This window comes from Ailuropoda melanoleuca, chromosome 5 (assembly GCF_002007445.2).
Source record: "Ailuropoda melanoleuca isolate Jingjing chromosome 5, ASM200744v2, whole genome shotgun sequence".
In the NCBI taxonomy this organism is placed as follows: domain Eukaryota; kingdom Metazoa; phylum Chordata; class Mammalia; order Carnivora; family Ursidae; genus Ailuropoda; species Ailuropoda melanoleuca.
In genome coordinates, this window is record NC_048222.1 from 5,926,593 (window position 1) to 5,947,055 (window position 20,463).

Below are 20,463 nucleotides of genomic sequence, written 5' to 3' on the forward strand. Positions count from 1 at the left end.
CTTTGAGGCTGCGTTGGAGCTGAATGGGGGAGATATTCTGGAGCAGGAGAACTTTCTAGAACCTCTGAAATCACACCAGAGAGAACCTTACTTTTTTATACTCACAGGTGGATTTTCTCAGGCATTCTTATTTCTAGAGGCCAGTGCCCTCAGGCAGGAGAGTACGTTCGCTACGGGACTTGGGGCCGACTTTAACTCCTCTGAACCTCAGTTGTCTTATCTGTAAAATTGGAATGCTAATACTCCTCACATAGGCTCATTGTCAGGCATTAAGTGATGTTGCGGAATTAGAGGCAGCCTGAGTGTCCGTTGAGGGGAAGATGGACAAGTAAGTTGTGAGGGCGAAAATCACGGAATATTAGGTAGCCTAGTCAGGAGCAACAGAAATTAGGTGGGTACACAGTGACACGAATGGTCCTTAAAAACACAGTGCCTCGTGACAAAAGACCTAGACTGCAACTATTTTATGAATTAAAGAATTAAAAATAGACATATACCAAATAATACCCATTACGTATCATAGAAAACAGATAGATATCAAATACATTAGATTGGTTGTGATGGGGAGGGAATGGAGTTGTTTATGGATATAAAAAGATTTTTTGAAAAAATAAAGGAGCGTCTATCAGATGGACAAAAGTCAAAGTGTCTGACAATAACCAAGTCTTTTTGAAAACATGGAGAAAACGGAGCTCTCATATGCTCTTGATAGGAGTGTAAGTTGGTATAAGCCTATGGTACAACCTACCAGTCAATCTCGATATGCATTTCCCATCCTTAAACAAAGCTGAATCCTGACTCTAACTAGTTACATGGCCGCTCAGATGAACCCTTCCTTTCCTCACTCCTCTGAAGCTAGGCATGGCCGTGTGAGTAAGCTCCAGCCAGTGGTATAATGATTGGAAATGTCCTTTGAAATTTCTGGGAAGTATCCTTAAATGAAGGGGTCTCCATCAATGGTGACAAAAGAGGATAGCAGAGAGAGATGGAAATGATCTGTGATGTCTAAAGCCTGCCCCTTCGCTGACCTAGCCCCAGACTGGGTGGGAGGTGATTCAAAATATTCATGCTGTCCTTGAAGGAAGAGCCAAACAGCCCTGGGATATTTTCACAGAGTGTCATAACCGTATATAACACAGGATCGACAGCTATATGCTCCAAGAGGATGACACTGGTTAGAAGGTGGCCGGCCATAAATAAATTTAAAGTGGAGAGATCTGAAGCTTTAGTGCAGGGGTGAAAGAAGTTTCTAGAATTCCTTTCCAAACCTCTGCTTCTGCCTGCAGACATGTTAACAAAAACAGTGCCCCCTGTTTGTGCACTATGCACCACAGGCACAGAGAAATGTGTTCAGAGTGTGTTTTTGATGATTGGGCCATCCCTTGAAGAAAAAGATTACAAATTCAACTTGTTAATATTTCTCTTTTCTGGAAAAAGAAGCTAATATAGTTCTTAGCTGCTTGTTTCAATAAGTTTGTCCACCACTAACAGCCATAGCCCCACATCTGTTCCTAATAAAAATCTATAATCAGCAATACCCATTGCCTTTCAAAACTTATTTTCTTCATCCCCAAACTATGCACAGACCTGGCCAAAGCTCATTTCTGTTGTCACCAAGACATAATGGCATTGCATTTACTCCAGGAGAAATAAATCAGCAGTGATTCCAAGTAGAACCAGTGTCAGCCACTTGGGCCATTGAAGAGTCGGAGCCCTCATTACCAATGGACATTTTCACTTACTAAAATGCCAAAGTAGGCAGGGCTTGTTTTGTTTTGTAGTTTAGGGCATTCAAACCTTTGTGATACTTTGTTTCAGGTCACAAGGCTACAAGACATTTGATAAGAAAAACAGTTTCCATTTTCTGGAAAAAACAGAGTCTCCAAGCACCAACTTTGAAACACCCCTTCCACAAGAAACACGTGAGCCTGAGAGACGGCAGAGCAGGCCACCGTCTACACTGAGCTCCGGTGGGAGCTGGCCTGTGGCCTGTAGGTCGCTGGCTGGGAGATTTCGAAGCTTCTGGGGACCCACCGGGCCAGCCCACTTTTTCTGGCAGTGACAAATCCTACATATCTTCTTCTTCCTCTGACAACAGTGGCTTCTCATTGTTTTCTCAGTTTTGATTTACAAGAGGAGCACATGTGGGCTCCTTCGGCAAACTTCTGTTTGTCCTACAGCTAGAGCAAAGAAGGGTACGTGCAGAGCACAGCGGGTGCAGCGCTGGGTGACGTGGGAAGACAGAGCTGGGGCCCGGCCCCCCACGCCCAGACTCTGGAGCACACTGCTGAGGATTTCTAACTCCAGGGCTGCTCTCTCCTTCATGGTCCAGAGGTCACAACAAGCATCAGCCATTTTTGGACAGCCACATCTTCTAGTTCTACTGTTTCTATCGAACAGGCATCTTTCAGCTACCACCAAATCATTAAAAGAGGCAGAAAAAAAGCATGTTCCCTTTTGAAGGATTTGCATTATTTTGTTAAGATCTTTATTTTTCACACCCAAGGCCTGTTAGGGTATCATGAATTGACCGAGGCTTCATGGGGGTAAAGGGAGGGGGACTAAATTCACAGGAAGGCTATGGAAAGGGCATCATCTTGGATCTTAAAAGGAAGACACCATGGGAAGATGCCCTTAGGGTGGTATTTTTTTCTCTAACCAGGAAACTCTTAGTTGTCATGTAGAAGAATATGAATTTTTGAGTTCAGGGCAAGCGGTCCTAAGTCCCATCAGGCCTGTGCTGGGTTGTGCTTTGTTCCACGAGCTTATGTCTAAAGAGGAAAAGAAGTGGGTTCGTGACAAGAAATCTGCAGATCTGCCCAGACGCCCTGAGAGAACTGGCATCGTGCTCCCAGCAGACAGGAGTAGACACTGCATCCTGGTCCGCTCTGAGTGAGCCGGACAGTCACAGGGCGTGGGCTGGCACACTGAGGGACCCTCTGCATTGAATGCGGATGAGTGGCATGACATCCTGTTTTGGTCAGGGACTGGAAACTTCTGGCCCATGGGTGACACTCCAGATGCCCAGTGCCTAGTGTCTGTTTGCACAGAGACCTCTGTGTTGTGTGTTGCGTGCAGGAGGGAAGGGGTGTTATTTTGCGTGAGCACCTGGAAGGAGAAGGGAAAGATGGGGAGCAAGGAGAGGATGCAAGTTCTCTACTTCCCCAACTTGCCTGAGGGTGTGTCTGTAAATTGTGTGACTGGAAAGTACAGACCCAGGCCCCCTCAAAGCAGCTGTGGTCACTGAAGTCTTGAGCGGAAACCAAGCTGCTTGCCCTCCTCCCCTCACTCCTCCAGAGCCTACAGAGAAGCCCCTGAGCCAATCAGAAAGACTCTCAAGCAGTTCAGGTGCCGGGCATGGTGGTGACCTTTCTCAAGAGGGCGCTGGTAGCAGAGGTGTGGGCAGGTGCCTTGGCAAAGTTGGCACGGAAGAACTTGGAAGAAATAAATTGCGGGAGATGGGTAGAGGTCTGGCGATTACAGCGGGTAGAAGCTGAGAGCCCTTATGATGTAAATTTCAATGTAAAGGTGGTCTCATTTGTAGCCACAGGAGGGTGAGGCTGGAGATAATCAGTTTATGTGCACAAAGAGCCAAGGAATATCTATTGCACCCACCCATCCCCCCGCCAGGTCAATGACCAATGAAAAGAGACCCATCCGAGGCTTTCAGGAGCACAGCCAGAGTCTGTGCAGCACCTCTGAGCATTTGTAGGGAGAGGATGAGCTGGGTGCTCTTGGCTGAGGACAGTCAGGAATGGCAGTAAATGGCCCTGAGCCTGTCCTCTGCCTGTCCTTCATTCACTCATTCACTTATTCAACAGATGTTCATTGAGCACCTAGTATGAACCATGCACTATTCCAGATGCTAGAGATATGGGAATGAACGCCACGAATGAAAGGTCTTGCCATCATGCAGCTTACTCTTTTAAAAGTAGATAGATAATAAGATACATTTTCAAACTATACAGTACATGAGATAGCAATGAGTTGTAAGGATAAGGGTGATGGGAAGAATGGAGGAAATTATTATTTTAATTTTAATTCCAGTGTACTTAACAGTGTTATATTAGAGTCAGGTGTGCAATATAGTGATTCAACAATTCTATACATGACTCAGTGCTCATCATGATGAGCGTACTTTTTCTTTAAAGACTTATTTATTAGAGAGAGAGCACGCGCATGTTCAAGTGGGGAAAGGAGCAGAGGGAGAGAGAATCTTCAAGCAGACTCTCCACTGAGCAGGCAGCCCAATGCAGAGCTCGATTCCATGACCAAGAGATCATGACCTGAGCCGAAACCGCTGGAAGCTCAACCGACTGAGCCACCCAAGGTGCCCGAGGCCGCTCAGATTTTTAATATTATTATTCATCTCGACTGACGTCAGGCTGAAAAATCATAGCTGGCATCTGAGAAGGCTATGACAAGAACAAGCGACAAGCCCCTTGATGTGGGAGCATACCTGCCAGCTTAGAGGGGCAGTGAAGAGGCTGCAGGGGCTGGAATGGAATAAGAAAGACGGAGAAAGCATGAGGTTTAAGAGGGAACATGTTCCAGGCCAGATCACGGAGACCTGAAGTCCTTTTAATCACTATGCATTTTACCAAGTTGTGAAACCTTGGGAAAGTGTGGAGCACGAGACTGAATGATTTAATATGGGGAAGAATTTCTTATTGGGAGGGAGAGAATTTGCACTTCATATCAGAACTGCGCTCTCCATTGGAATCTTTCCAAGGAAAAAGTCATGGTACAGCAAAATCTTTGGAGTTTGGGAGCTTGAATTTTTAGAGCATCTGAGCACTTAACCCACCTTCTCCCTCAGTAGAAAAACCACCTAAAATCAAAGTTCCCCAAAGACAGAGCAGTTTCCAAACTGTGTTGTACATGGAGGTCTGAGCCTAGAGAGGACTCAGGTTGATCTAGTCAACAAGAGCCCAAGGAGAAGCAGTGGGAACTTGAAGCCACCAAGTCACCCGGGGGCCCTGCCCTTTGACCCCCAACCGTGAGCTGTGTAGCGCGTCCCACAAGAGGGGTCAGGTGATTTTTCCTGCTCGGCGTTTGCCCAATGGCCAGAGGCCCACAGCTGGCATCTGTGAAGGCTTCGACAATAACGAGCAACAAGGCACTTGAGCAGGCACAGGCCTGGATGAGACTCTGAAGCTGCCCCCAGCTGCCCATTTCCTTTAAAGGTGGGGTCACCCCTCTGACCTACTCTTCCCCCCCCCTTTTTTTTTGCCATCTTCACCAGGCTTAAGTATACAGCTCAACGGTATTGAATCTATTCATAATGTTGTGCAACTATCATCACCATCCATCCCCAGAAATCTTTTCATCTTCTAACACGAAAACTCTATACCCGTTAGATAAGAGTTCCCCTTCTCCCCGCCACCCAGCCCCTGGAAGGCACCATTCTACTTTCTTTCTGAACCTATTCTCTGTCACCCTTTGAGGTCAGGGAGAACCTCTCATAAATCAATGGATTCATTCTCCAGGGTTCTAAGGTAGAGTTCTACAGGCCCCACACCTTGACCTAGTATTGCCGGCTCCACTGAAGCCAGAAAGCAGGCAGGAGGACAATGGGGGGCACTGCTCCTCTTCTCACTCTGCTTTTTCTCCATAGAGACTGGCCAGGGCCCAGCAAACTGCAAAGGGCCCTCTGTCGAGACTTTTGCACTCTTGCCACGAAACAAGAGCCCATTACAATATGGGATATTTCCCTTTTTTAAATTCCTTCTGACTAGAAGAGCAAACAATTTGGGGAAAATGTGTGGCTGAGACAAAGGCAAAAAAGAGTGGACAGTTAGAATGAAACTAATGTCTACTACCGAGTAGGATGAAACTTGTCTTTACTGAAGAGTTGGAGGTTAAAAGGTCCTGTTTGCCTACGGGTTGAGATTCACACACAGAATTTCCAGAGTGCTGGATTGCAGCAGGGATAACCGTGAAGAAGCTGGAGCTCATCTCATACAAACATCTCAGGTGAAGGGGGACTTCCAACAACTGAGACTTCACTAATAAGTGACAAAAATTATGTGGGTACTAATTTGACATTTTTAGCGTTAAAGTCTCTATTGGAATAGGATGCATAAATTAATACTCTTAGGAAATCTGCTTGGAAGAAAACAGAATGGGGATCATGAACCCTATTAACTCGTATGTCCCAAGCCTCTAATGGAAGATTCCCGAGGGGAGGAGGAGGACGCTCTGAGTGTGTGGAAACTTCGTAAAGTTCACAAGCATGTGTTTTACAAAGTCGCGTAGCAGAGTGCTCAACTGATTTTATAACTGAGATTTATGTCTCTAACAAAATAAGATACCACAGCAAATGAATGACTCTGCTGGCCTTTTCTGGAGAGGGAATGATAAGTTCTCTATAGATATTGTTTACTTTGCCCAGTTATCTGTTTTTTTCTGTAAATTCTCCACCATGCCGCAGGCTGGAACTCCAAATCTACTGTTCCCATCAAATCAATTTCCCCACAGAATGAAGAATGCTGTAAATACTATGCTTAAAATTCATTGTTATCTGTGAAGAACCCAACTCAACAAGAATCATTGAGATTAAGAGGGTTTATGTAGTGAAGGTGGATAGAATGCATAGAAAAAAAGAGATCCACACACTGATTATTTTCTAATAAAACTGTTCATTCTATCAGAAAGTGGAGGGAATTAATATAAACAGATTTGTTTAAACCCAATTTCACTACCGTTCTGTAGGTTGCTTTAACCCTTCTGACATCAGTTATTAAATGAATGATATTTTCACAGATACGAAACCCCTGAGCTAAAGTTATCCATACCTACAGGATTATTCTGTATTTAATTTTACTGTACAAAGGTTGAGAAAATTATATGGCTACAGAACATGTTCACAGATTGTACGAGCTCAGAATTCCATCCAACAAAAATGACCATCTGTCAGGAAGTGCACCAGAGTTTTCAAAACATGAAAACGAAACAAAAACAGTAAGCACACGGATTTATTGTACGCCTACTGTGTGACAGGGACTTTATATGTATTTATATTTCTAGCCCTTCCAACAGCCCTGCAAAGGAGTATTAATATTCCCATGCTACAGATGAGAAAAGCAAAACTCCTACAAATTATCCAAGGTTACATAAAGTCTTATCCATGGTCAAATAGAGTAGAACCCAGATTTTACCGACATCTGTCTGACTCCTAACTCCTGTGTCCTTTCCACCATCATGCTCTGTCCAATATTAGCATTAGGTAGTTGTCAACCAGAAGCTCAAAGACGCTCATTTTCATATATAAAATGTCAAATCCATCAGTAAGGGACATAAGTTTATTTCAAATGTATTTGCGTGCATGCTTCTCTAATCAACTTCCTTGACTGAATTCAGATTTAATGGACTTACTTTATTCTAGAAAGAAAATAAATCTTTTTTCCCCCTTTCCATTTATTGTGCACCTGCTATGTCCCAGACACTATTCAGACACTGAAGATTTGGAGGCACATAGATTTCCATCTGCCCTTATGCTCTCATGACCACAGTTGGAGCACTATAGCAAGTTTTCAAACCTATTGATTGAAAAGGAGCGATAAAACAATTGCTAAGTCTTATTAGGTGCTTCAACTTACCTCCAGTAAACCCACATGACATTTACCCAATACTGCAGGAAAACATTTTATACCGCATTTTGGTGTTTACATTTCTAAGAGTTATAAATTGAAAGGTATAAAGAATATTGGATTAGAGGCCAGCTCTACTCTATACCCATGTTCTTACTGAACTTGTGTGAGGCTCAGTTTCTTCATATATGAATATGGGGATGGCAGCGATGGTCTTGAAGGCTGTTGGTCAGACTCTCTTGCATGATATCCAAGAACCTTTCCAGCCTCTTGGAACTAATTGCTTTCTCCAGTAGACCGAATACTTTCCATCCAGTGTGGCTGTTTGGTTGCTAATGCAAGACAACACTGCGCTCCCCAACCTATGAAAGTCTCCCAGTCGGAGCCTTCTCCCTGATGCCCCAGGTCTGAAAGAAGAGCCCCTCCCCTGCCCTCCTCCCACAGCACCCAGCTCGTCCTTCCACCACAGTCTCATTTTCCACGAACGACAGACTTTTGTCTGAACCATGTCCTCACCTTTTCCTGCACTGCTCAGGACACTGCCCCACAGAGTGGTGCTCAGTAAATGCTGGATTAGTGAATGATCTTACTTAATTAGCACATGGAAGGGGTTAAGGCAGAAGTTCCTCTGCCATAGCCAGACTCCATTCAACAATTAGTTCAGTCATCAAAAAGACATATATGGGGGCGCCTGGGTGGCTCAGTCGGTTGAGCATCTGACTTTTGATTTCGGCTCAGGTCATGGTCTAAGAGTCCTAAGATCGAGCCCCCAGTTGGCTGTGCACTGAAGGGGGAGTCTGCTTGAGATTCTCCCTCTCTCTTGCCCTTTGCCCTTCCTCTGCCTTCTCTCTTTCGCTCTAAAATAAATACATCTTTAAGAAAAAGACATATATCAATCTTAAACAGCACATTTTCCAGTGAGGATATGATTCTTTACCACTTAAAATCTCTTCCAGGACTCCATAAAATTATGAAGTGATTTTGAGGGAAGATCATCAGTGATCTCCAAATGTTTTGATTGTGTGCTCCTATCATGAAAAAGGTATTTCAAAAAAACTTAAAAAAATAGATACCTTATATTTTGTGTGTAAATATATACAAAATGTTAGTTAACCCAAATAAACATATACTTATGCATTTATAAATTATGTACATGTCCTACTGTACTAATTAATATATATAAGGTATACACAAAAAATACATTTTTTAATGGGGAAATAAAAATAACACTTCAATATTCTCTTTTTGCACCCCAATAAATGGTCTGGCACAAGAAAAGACTAATCTTGGCTGAGCAGTTATGTTTTCTGGTAGAAGGAAGGAAACCACGCTTTTCTTTTCCTCTCTGTTCCCCAATGTTGGCTATTTCCTCTCCTTATTCAGGTTCTCTTACAAGACCACCAACATTCTTCAAACATTACTGAAATAAAACAGGAGTAGGGTTTAGGGCTCTGGAGTCTCAGTCTGGAAATGTCACAACTTAATCTCAGATGTTTGCTGTGAAGTTGTAAGCATGACAGTGTGAAAACTGACAGATTATTCTTGAATTCCTTGTTTTCATTGTGACCAAACTCATAACATCATTTTATCTTTTTTTCTTCAAAACTCAAATGATGTGTGGTCATCTGACTTAAACGGGGAAAATATTATCAAAACAATATTAAGGAATTATTATTTTACAGTTTTCATTAAATAGAAAGCCCTCATATTCAGATAAATAAATGCTATAGTTTTTATCTGCATCTTAAAGAAAAAAGTTAATAAATATTAAAGATGTTTTGAAAATGATGGGTGCGATGCCCACCATGTTAAAACCATTTTAATGGCTTTTAAACACACACACACACACACACACACAAAATATCAGATGGCTATTCTCCAAAATGTTAACAAGATATATCCAAAATGATAAGATGAGGTTAATTTTCTTTTCTTCTTTGTACATTTCTGTAATTTTTTTAAAAGATTTTTTGGTTATTTGACAGAGATAGAGACAGCCAGTGAGAGAGGGAACACAAGCAGGAGGAATGGGAGAGGAAGAAGCAGGCTTCCAGCAAATGAGCCTGATGTGAGGCTGGATCCCAGAACGCCGGGATCACGCACTGAGCCGAAGACAGTTGGTTAACGACTGAGCCACCCAGGCACCCCCATTTCTGTAATTTTTTAAACGTCCTATAGTAGCCAAGTATTTTTTTAAAAGAGTATACATATAAACAATTGTAAATAATTTACATAGATTTCTATATTTTAAGCTTCCAATAGATTTTAAAATACCTTTTGGAGTTACTAGTCTCTAGAAGAAAAGTGTATTAATTCCATGTTTTGTAATTCGTTTTAATTTTAGTATAATTATTAATGTTATTTTGGTTTCACATAAGAAAATTGCATTTTTAATAATCGAAACAGTATGGTACTGGCACAAAAATAGACACACAAATCAGGAATAGAATAGAGAGCCCAGAAATAAACCCACACTTTTATGGTCAATTAATCTATGACAAAGGAGGCAAGAACATACCATGGGGAAAAAACATTCTCTTCAATACATAGTGCTGGAAAAACTGGACAGCTACATGCAAAAGAATGAAACTGGATGACTTTCTTATGCCATATATAAAAATAAACTCAAAATGGATTAAAGGTTTAAATGTGAGACCTGAAGCCATAACCCCCAAAAGAAAACTTCGGCAGTAATCTCTTGGACATTGGTCTCAGCAGCATAGTTATGAATATATTTCCTCAGGTCAGGGAAACAAAAGCAAAAATAACTACTAGGACTACGCCCAAATAAAAGGCTTTTGCACAGCAAAGGAAACCATCAACAAAAAGAGAAGGCAACCTACTGGATGGGAGAAGAAGATAATTTGCAAATGCCCTATCCGATAAAGGGTTAGTTTCCAAAATATACAAAGAACTTACAGAACTCAATACCAAAACGAAAAACCAAAAATACCCAAATAATCTGATTTAAAAGGGGCAGACAACCTAAATTGATATCTTTACGTAGATGGCCAACAGGCACGTGAAAAGAAGCCCCACATCACTAATCATCAGGGAAATGCAAATCAAACCACAGTGAGATATGACTTCACACCTAACAGAACAGCCAGTATCAAAAAGATAAGAAATAATGAGTGTTGGCGAGGATGTGGAGAAGGAAGCTTTGTGCACTGTTGGTGGGAACGCAAACTGGTATAGCCACTGTGGAAAACAGTATGGAAGTTCCTCAAAATATTAAAAGTAGAAATACCATATGATCGAGTAATTCCACTACCTGGGCGCTTACCCAAAGAAAATGAAAACACTAATTTGAAAAGATATATGCATCCCTATGTTTATTGCAGCATTATTTACAATAGCCAAGATATGGGAGCAACCCGTGTGTCCATTGATAGATGAATGGGTAAAGAAAAAATATATATATATATAGTGGAATATTATTCTGCCATAAAAAGGATGAGATCTTGCCATTTGCAACAACATGGATGGACCTACAGGGTATTATGCTAAGTGAAATACATCAGACAGAGAAAAACAAATACCATATGATTTCACTTATATGTGGAATCTGAAAAACAAAACAAAACAAAGAAACAAACCAAACAGACTCTTAAATAGAACAAACTGATGGTTGCCAGAGGGAAGGCAGGGGGATGGGTGAAATAGATAAAGGGAATTAGGAGGTACAAACTTCTAGTTACAAAATAAGTAAGTCACAGAGATGAAAAGTACAACCTGGGGAATATAGTCAATGATATTGTAATAGCACATGGGGATGGGAGCTACATTTGTGGTGAGCACAGCATAATGTACACAGAGTTGAATCACTATGTTGTACACCTGAAACTAATGTTACATTGTGTCAACTATACTTCATTTAAAAAAGGAAAATGTCATTTAAAATCAAATGCTTCTTAATAGAGCCTCACTTATCTAGATTACAGATACACTTTAGATTGAGGATACAGAGAAAGGCAGAGAATGGGTCCAAAGGAGCTTGTAAATTAATGAAATCAAGGTAGGAAAGGAGAGTCTAAATCAGGAGGTAGGTCTTTCTGGAGAAGATGAAGATTATGGAGAGCCCATGCTATCTAGACATGTGATGGCCCTTGTAAGAAAACCCATTATATAAATAAATAATATGGAATCCCAGTTTCTGCCATTTTTTCTGGCAGAATCTCAATTTTGCTCAGGTATTCACCCTTCCACATACCCAAGTTGGTCTAAACTATATATGATGGTCTCATTCCCCTTGTCATTGACTCTTTTAGTCAATCCCTGCCATTGGGATTTCCATGGATTTTTTACAGTACGGCACTATAATGCATTTTCTCTTCCTTATGACTTAATATTTTTTCTCTAGCTTACTTTATTGTAAGAATACAGTGTATAATACATATAAAATATGTGTTAACTGACTATGTTATCGGTAAGTCTGGTCAACAGTAGGCTGTTAGCAGTTAAATTTTTAGGGAGTCAAAAGTTATAGGTGGATTTTTTTTTTAAGATTTTATTTATTTATTTGACAGAGACAGAGACAGCCAGCGAGAGAGGGAACACAAGCAGGGGGAGTGGGAGAGGAAGAAGCAGGGTCCCAGCAGAGGAGCCCGATGTGGGGCTCGATCCCATAACGCCAGGATCACGCCCTGAGCCGAAGGCAGATGCTTAACCGCTGTGCCACCCAGGCGCCCCTATAGGTGGATTTTTTGACCGTGCGGGGGGTTGGCCACTAACCCCCATGTTGCTCAACGGTCACCTGTCTACCCAAGTGCAAAGCATGTTAGTGTTTGGGTCATAGCACTGCAGAATTTCTGTTTGTTTATTTTCTCTGTATAACAAATAGAATTATATTCATTCTATTAGTGGACAATTTACAAATTAATTAAAAATAATATGATTTTAATGTATTGTATATTCCTGAAGATCGAAATTAAGGGCCAAAGAACTGAAATAAATAACGTTACTTGTAATCTGAACATTTCATATAAATCTCTATCAGGTGCCTAAATTCTATGCTATAAATTCACCTTGTATAAATTTCAGTGATACCCACTTACATAATCAGCTCAAATCTCTGGAATGTGGTCAGGAAACAGAAGCAAAAAGTAAAAATTCTTGCAAGCAAAATGACTGTCAAAGCCCATATGCTTTATTCACAGGTACTTACAAGAGCCAGCGAGGCTCATTCTTGCCACAATTCGAACAAGCTAGAATTTCTAGTCCATGACATGTGAGAAGCAGGAAATTGAAAAGGAGATGGGGTTGCAGAAAGTGACATCTGTCAGCCTGACAATAAAGTCCAGAGGTAGAGAAAACCGCCCCAAAGTGGACCACAATATTTTGAAAATGATTTAACATGGGGTGCCAAGCATAACTATATTCCAGCATTTTCTATGGCAGTTGGCTCTAATAATGACACTGGAGCTCTCAATAACAACACACTTACCCTACTTGGGAGGCTATCTAGTCAGAGAAGCATGTGGAATACACATTTTGGAAAGAATTCCACTTAATATGGTTTCTTTTTAAAATATCTTGGTTGTTTTGCCTTCACACACACACACACACACACACACACACACACAGGCATGCATGCACGCACACATGCACACACATACACAGCTCTGCAAGGAACTGCTCACTCTTCCTTAATAGACAATAAATGAGGAGTTCTACTCAAGCTTTTCTGGGGGAAAAAAGTGACAATTTATTAAAGGAACTCTGTCCTCAAATTTCCCTCATTTTGCTCTGTCCCTAATGAAGCACTAAGAGAACATTTTTCAGTCTCAAGGCTTGTCTCCTCTCCATACCCTCCTCCACCCACCGCTTTCTCCCTCTTCACTCCGGTGACCCCCGCCCCCATGCATATCGCAGAGTGAGCTGCACCAGTCTCCGGGGAATTAAAATGGAGATATGTAAATGTCAGTTTCTATTCTAGCGAACAAGAAACTCTTCCGGCAGGATCCCCACAAGCACTGCAAACCCTGGGAGATGCGTTCCCCATATCTGGGCTGCCTGTGGATCTCAACAGTCAGGGCTGTTTGGAAAGTTTTAAGGTTGTTTGCTTTAGTGGATTTGTTCCAAGTGAGGCGCATGTTTTTCAAAAACGAATGCCAAAGATAACAAAAAATGCAAAGGAGAGAAGAAAGGGAGAATTATCCAGAATATATGAGCGAACCAGGATAAGACTTAGCAAGCAGCAGAATGTTCAAGGGCACTTGGCTCTCCACCACATTTAGAGCGGCCCACAGAGACTGAGGTTAAAAACAGTGTCCGCAATCACTGGGAAGACAGTTATTTGGGACCCTGAATGTGTTTTACATCTTCTTCATGTCACTTGGGGCAGAGGTCGCCGCATTTTTCTGTTATTTAAGCTGTTTACAGCTATATTTGAGTGGTCTTTTGTTGACAATTTTGCTTCCAAGTAATTTTCTGAAAACATTCTAATTGCTGTCCCCTGTCATTAGCTACTGTAATTTGTTTCCAGGGCTGATGGTCAGCACTGTAATTGCATTTAGAACACTGAATGGCTTTGCATGATCATTTGGTGTATCTCCCTGTTAAACTTTCTGCTGTTTCTTGAACCCCTTTTAGATTTTTTTTTAAATATGCCATTTACATCTTTAAAGAAGAAAATGGAAGAGGATTATTTTTATATCATTATAACTTAGTACTTCCATAGGACTTCCGTTTCTAAAGGCATTACAATCATTAATTAATTACCCAGCCCTGTGCCCTTGAGCTCTCAGCCATTTGGAGTCTCTCTGATTTCTAGATAAGCCACTGAGGCTAGGGAAGAGCAGTTGGCTGGTGAGAGGTTCCTCCCTTCCTGTTGGGATTCCCACCCTTTTTCCAGGCCACCCCACCCAACTGGGATCTGCACAGGCTGGCTTCATTGCTGTATTTGAAGTTTTGTGTTTGATGTTCCCTGAATGTGTGTATAAAATACATTCCAAAGTAACATATAGATTATTTTTGGGGTTATTTGATGTTTTGGATTTTCCCTGTCACTCTTCACTTCCACTCATTCATTTACCCCTTCGTGGAAACCTGTATCAACCTCTCCTTCTATGTCAGTGAGCTGGACTCTTAGGAGAGGAGAGCCACAGTTTCACCATGCAGACAGTGACGAGTACAGCTGAGAATACCCGTAGGTGAGGTGTGTGATGGCACCTGAAAAAATACCAATGGAAGGACCAGTGCAACTGTTTCTTCTTGAGGGGGGGTTGATTTTTTTGAGCTGGACCTTCGAGAGAATCCAGTTTTGCATGTGTGTGTTGAGTGGGAAGCTGGTGTGTGTGTGTGTGTGTGTGTGTGTGTGTGTGTGTGAAAAAGAGATGGAGATAAATACCATTCTTCCAGGAAGAAAAACCAACATGGAAAATGGGAATTCAGGGAGCAGTAAGTCATGCATTTGCCCTAACTAGAGGGTATGTTGCAAGGAAGAATGGTGAAGGAGGCTGCAAACGTAGTTTAGAGGAAGATTTCGGAGGGTGTCGAATGGTCTGCTGAGTGAGCCTCTCCATTAAACAGTGTGTCCCCAGCTGGACTGTAAGTGATCCCCAGTAGCCGGAGGTATAGAGAAAGCAATAGGCATAACTGCATTTACTGTATGGCCAAAAAAAAAAAAAAATAGAGATTCACGATACGGATACAAAAAACCAGTGGCCAAACAACCAGGAGATCCAAAGCAAGGCCAAGAAAATGGGCTTTAGGAAGGAAAAACTGGTAATTAAGCCAAAGATTAATTATATTGAAGAATGTTGAAAGTGATCAGATTGCAGAGCGTTTTCCAATTTTATATCCATGGACAATCCTATCTGAAACCACACGGGCTACACTCAAGTCACACATTCATGTATTTGCAAGTGATTACAGGGCTTAACACTGTGAATTTCAGCTCCTATTTACTCATAGATTCCTCTCTGTTTCTGCTCGCTTCTGACTTTGTCTCCACCCCATGCTCCTTTCCAGACTGTGCCAAGCTTCACGTCATGCCAACTTCCACAGGAAGTCCAGTTGTATCAATGATCCTGTGATTTCTGCCCTTTATAGAGACAGATGGCATGTTGGGACTGTGGATCATGTCACCAGCCTCTAGCCTGTCCCTCTCCTTGGCATCACCCTGCTTAGAAAGCCTCCCTGGGACTCACAAGATTCCGCTTCATGACAAGTGCCCTCCGTTCTGCTCTCGGTCTGTGGACACGGAAGGCCTGGCTCCCATCCACAGTTGTAGTGTATAATGAGACAAAATACAATAATCAAGTGGTAGAAACTACCATTTATTGAGCACTGACTGTGGGTCAGGTCCCACATGGAGGGCTTACCCGCATTACCTCATCTGACTCGCCAACCCTGCGAGGCGGGTATTATTAAGCAGTGTTGCGGACAAGGAAAAGAAACCCAGAGAGGTGAAGTGACATGCCCAAAGGAATCCAAATTTTAAGAAAGCAGATCAATCAGTTGCCAGAGCATGGCATCTTAACAAAGAATCATTAGAAGTGTCTTCATGACTCGGTGCTAAAGCCGCGTTGCTCGAGGCACCCTCTGGAGGAGAATGAAATAGGGCCACAGCACAGTTTTAAACCCAGGAAGCTCAGTTACCCAGAATGAAAAATCAGTGAATGAGGTATTGATATGTAAGTTACTGACTCTGACACTGAAAGTGATGGTCCTCCAAATACCGAGTCTTCCAACTGCTTACACCTTTTGGGAACAGTCTTTCTAAAAGGGACTGGATGCTTTTGTGTGTTAGTTCACAGAACACCGAGGCCTTAATCCCACTGCTTCTAGAAGGTTTATCATTGTACTGAGTATATCAGCGAGGCTACCAGGGATCAGGGCCTTTATAGCAGTGTGTGGTTCCTACATGGGTTTTCACTACATGCCACACCTCTGCCCCCGATTGGGGGTTGAATTTTGTCCCCCTGAAATTCACATGCTGGAGTCCTAACACCCATTACTTTAGAACTTATTTGAAGACAGGGTCTTTACAGAGGTAATCAAGTTAAAATGAGGTCACTAGGATAAGCCCTCATCCAATTACACTGGTGTTCTTATTAAAGGGGGACATTTGGGGCACCTAGGTGGCTCAGTCGTTAAGCGTCTGCCTTTGGCTCAGGGCGTGATCCCGGGGTCCTGGGATCGAGCCCCACATCAGACTCCTCCACTGGGAGCCTGCTTCTTCCTCTCCCACTCTCCCTGCTTGTGTTCCCTCTCTCGCTGGCTGTCTCTCTGTGTCAAATAAATAAATAAAATCTTAAAAAAAAAAGGGGGGGGGACATTTGGACCCAGAGGCACTCCTAGAGGGAAACCATGGAGAGGAGATGGCTATCCATGAGCTAAGGAGAGAAGCCAGTTCCAGATCCTCCCTCACAGCCTCAGAAGGAACTGACTCCCCGGTTATCTTGCCAGCCTCTAGAATCGTCGGACAATAGATTTCTGTTCTTTAAGCCACTCAGTCTGTGGTACTTTGTTACATCAGTCCCAGCAAACGAAATGCCCTCCTGTGACCATTGGAATTCTCTCTCCCTTCCTCATGTTCATCAAAATGAGTACGAACCAACCGGACTAACAGGGCTCTGATGAGCTGCCACGTTCTGAACACGGTACCGGACACTGAGCTTGTTCCGAAAGAATTTCCTTTGATTTGATCCACTCAACTGATGATGTATATAAGAACACATATTTGAATATTACTTTTCCTCAAGAGAAAAAAAAAAAAGGAATGCGCTATTGAGGGTCCGTAACAATTTCTCAGCCTGACCCACACCGCGGCAGGTGCTGACTCTGACGTAGATGGACTGTTCTCCAAGGTTGCTGGGCAGTGCCAGTGGTATTCCAAACAGATCCTGAAACAAGTATATGCAGCTTCCTGCTGAAGACGTGTAAATAAACTGGCAGCCAAGTCAGCAGCCCCTTGTCTGCTCCTTTTTTTAAAGTAATTTTCAAGACAAGCTCAAACAGAACTCTCACAGTTGGTTACTAGAGGAGTTAATGGCTTTAAGCTCAAAAGGAATGACTTTTTTACTTTTTTGAATTATCCATTTGACAAAAGTCTCCCTAAGGCAACACTTTTACCCCCTGCCCGCTCCCCTCGTTGGAGTTAGCAACCGTGTATTAATTAGTTGAAGCCAATCTCAGGAAACACTAAACCCTTGTCTTTTCTTTTTAAGAATACGGAGTTCACATTAGAAAACAAGTAATTCTAAATTACCTGGAAGCTTCTCATTATGTGAACTGAAAGTTTCCCGGTAAATGTTTTCCACAGAAACTACTCGAATTAAGGACCTTTCATCTCAGTAGGACCGATGCTCCAGGAAGGTACTTAGTTGCCTACATGAGATGATTAGAGAGTTAACAAAAATGTGTTTCTCTCCAAAACATTTCCTTCACTGGCTTGTTGCAAATGTCTACGCTTCACAACGGATACATCATTTTTGGGGTTAATCATCGCCTTTGTTTCGGCATCATTGTGTTACCTCACCCCCCCGGAAGAAGTAACTTGTGGTTCCTACCAGAACTCAGCCATGTGGTGGGGTCCAGCAGAGAGGGCTCACATCAAGCCCTGGAATGTGAGGCTTCGTTTTGCAGGGAGCCCTGGGACAGCTGGTAGCAGAGGCTCACTCTCTTGGCAGGGTGCTGATAATCAACTCAGGGCTGGCATCCCTTTTAATGGATACGGTTGAATTTCCAGAGCTTCCTCCTGTTGGGGGTCAAATACCCATAGTTGATAGTTTGGTGGTACTGCTTGGGTAAGAAGGCCCTTATTGGATGGACAGGTAGCATTTTAAGTTGCGTGCACATGAGCAGGCATTAGGCTTTTGTGTCTCATTTTCTATGTGATCAAAATGAGGCTAGCTGGATGAGAGGACTGGCCCCCAGAGGAGGCTGGGGGTGGGATGGGAGCGTGAAATGTGAAAAAAAAATTGCTGTTATTTAAACCATCTAGTTTGTGGAATTTTGTTATAGCAGCCCTAGCAAACTAATACTTTTTGCCTTGCTTTTGTCTCTTTATTTGTGTGTAGTTCCATAACAGATTGGAAATGCCTTTTGCCAAATACTTTGCTTCTTTCTGTGGTGAGGGACAACTACAAATTCAGCCTGCATTCAACCCTCTTGGAACATTTGAGGTCCATTAAAATTTATCTGTTAAGGCTTATTCTTGATAAGACACTTATCAAGTCTGCTACTGAAAACATACACCTAGAGGAGATAAGGAGACAGTCTGAAACATGCACGGAGCCAGTAATGATGATAACTAATGATCAATGCATCAGCACTTTAAATGCACAGACTCCATTCTTATGACAACTCTATAATTTTATTTATTATTTATTCTTATTTTTTAAGGTCTTATTTATTTGAAAGAGACAGAGCATGAGCGGGGGGGGGGCAAAGGGAGAAGGAGAGGGAGAAGCAGACTCCCCACTGAGTGGGGAGTGCAGGGCTCAATCCCAGGACCCTGAGATCATGACCTGAGCCGAAGTCAGACACTTAACTGACTGAGCCACCCAGGTGCCCCTATAATTTGATTTTTTTTTTAAAGATTTTATTTATTTATTCAACAGAGATAGAGACAGCCAGCGAGAGAGGGAACACAAGCAGGGGGAGTGGGAGAAGAAGAAGCAGGCTCATAGCGGAGGAGCCTGATGTGGGGCTCAATCCCATAACGCCGGGATCACGCCCCGAGCCGAAGGCAGACGCTCAACCGCTGTGCCACCCAGGCGCCCCTATAATTTGATTTTAATGCACGTAACTGAGGTAGTTACTACTCTTTCCCCTTTTATAGATGAGAAAGGTGAGGCATGGAGAAATTAGGGAACTTCCTTAAGATCACACAACTAGTAACTGAAGAAATGGGATTGTTTTACAATACAGCAGTTGGACTCTAGAGCCTGAGCTTGTAATCACTTTGCTATTCTGCTAAGACATTTAATTCTAGCAATAGAAAACAAAATGAAGTTGGAACCCTACCTCACACCATATAAAAAAATGTATCTGACCTGGGATTAGGCAGTGGTTCTTAGACATGATACCAAAAGCATAAATGACAAAACAACAAATAAATAAATTGGACTTTATAAAAATTAAAAACCTTTGTGCTTCAAAGGACACTATCAAGAAAGTGAAGACAATCCACAGAACAGGAGAAAATATTTGCAAATCACATAACAGATAAGGGTCTGGTATCCTGAATAAATATATATAAATATAAAACTCTTAAAATTCAACAATAAAAAGACAAACAACCCAATTTAATTATAGGCAAAGGACCTGAACAGACATTTCTCCAAAGAAGATATACAACAGCTAACAAGCACATGTAAAGGTACTCAGTTTCACTCATCATCAGGGAAATGCAAATCAAAACCACAATGAGAGATCGCCTCTCACCCACTGTGATGACCGCAATTAAAAACTGAAGTAGAAAAGAGAATGACAAGTACTAGGGAAGATGTGGAAAAACTAGAACCTCATACCTTATTGGTGGGAATGTAAAATGGTACAGCTGCTGTACAAATCCCAGTGTGGCAGTTCTTCAATACAGTAAATGTAGTTACCATATAAACCAACCAGTTTCATTCCTAGGTATATGTCCAAGAGAACTGAAAATGTATGTCCACACAAAAACTTACACGAGTGTTCGTAGCAGTATTATAATAGTCAGAAAGTAAAAATGAACTGATAAATGTATAAACAAAATGTGATATATGCACACAATGAAATATTGTGCATCTATAAAAAGGAATTAATTACAAATACCTCTACACTGTAGATGAACCTTGAGAACATCATGGTCCAGGAAAAAACCCAGACATAAAAGGCCACGTATTACATGATTCCATTTATAAGAAATGTCCAGAATAGG

The 20,463-nt window shown here is 42.1% G+C and overlaps 2 long non-coding RNA genes across 3 annotated transcripts in view; one reads left to right on the forward strand and one right to left on the reverse strand.

Moving 5' to 3' along the window:
• LOC117802269 overlaps nucleotides 1-4,123 on the forward strand; it is a 51,939-nt gene extending 47,816 nt beyond the window's left edge. For both annotated transcript variants that reach the window (XR_004625356.1, XR_004625357.1), the window contains exon 3: nucleotides 1,819-4,123. This is a non-coding gene — a long non-coding RNA (uncharacterized LOC117802269). The remainder of the gene's footprint in view (nucleotides 1-1,818) is intronic.
• Nucleotides 1-20,463, reverse strand: part of LOC117802270 — a 105,283-nt gene that overhangs the window by 17,030 nt on the left and 67,790 nt on the right. The window contains exon 3 of the long non-coding RNA XR_004625359.1: nucleotides 18,110-18,297. This is a non-coding gene — a long non-coding RNA (uncharacterized LOC117802270). The remainder of the gene's footprint in view (nucleotides 1-18,109; nucleotides 18,298-20,463) is intronic.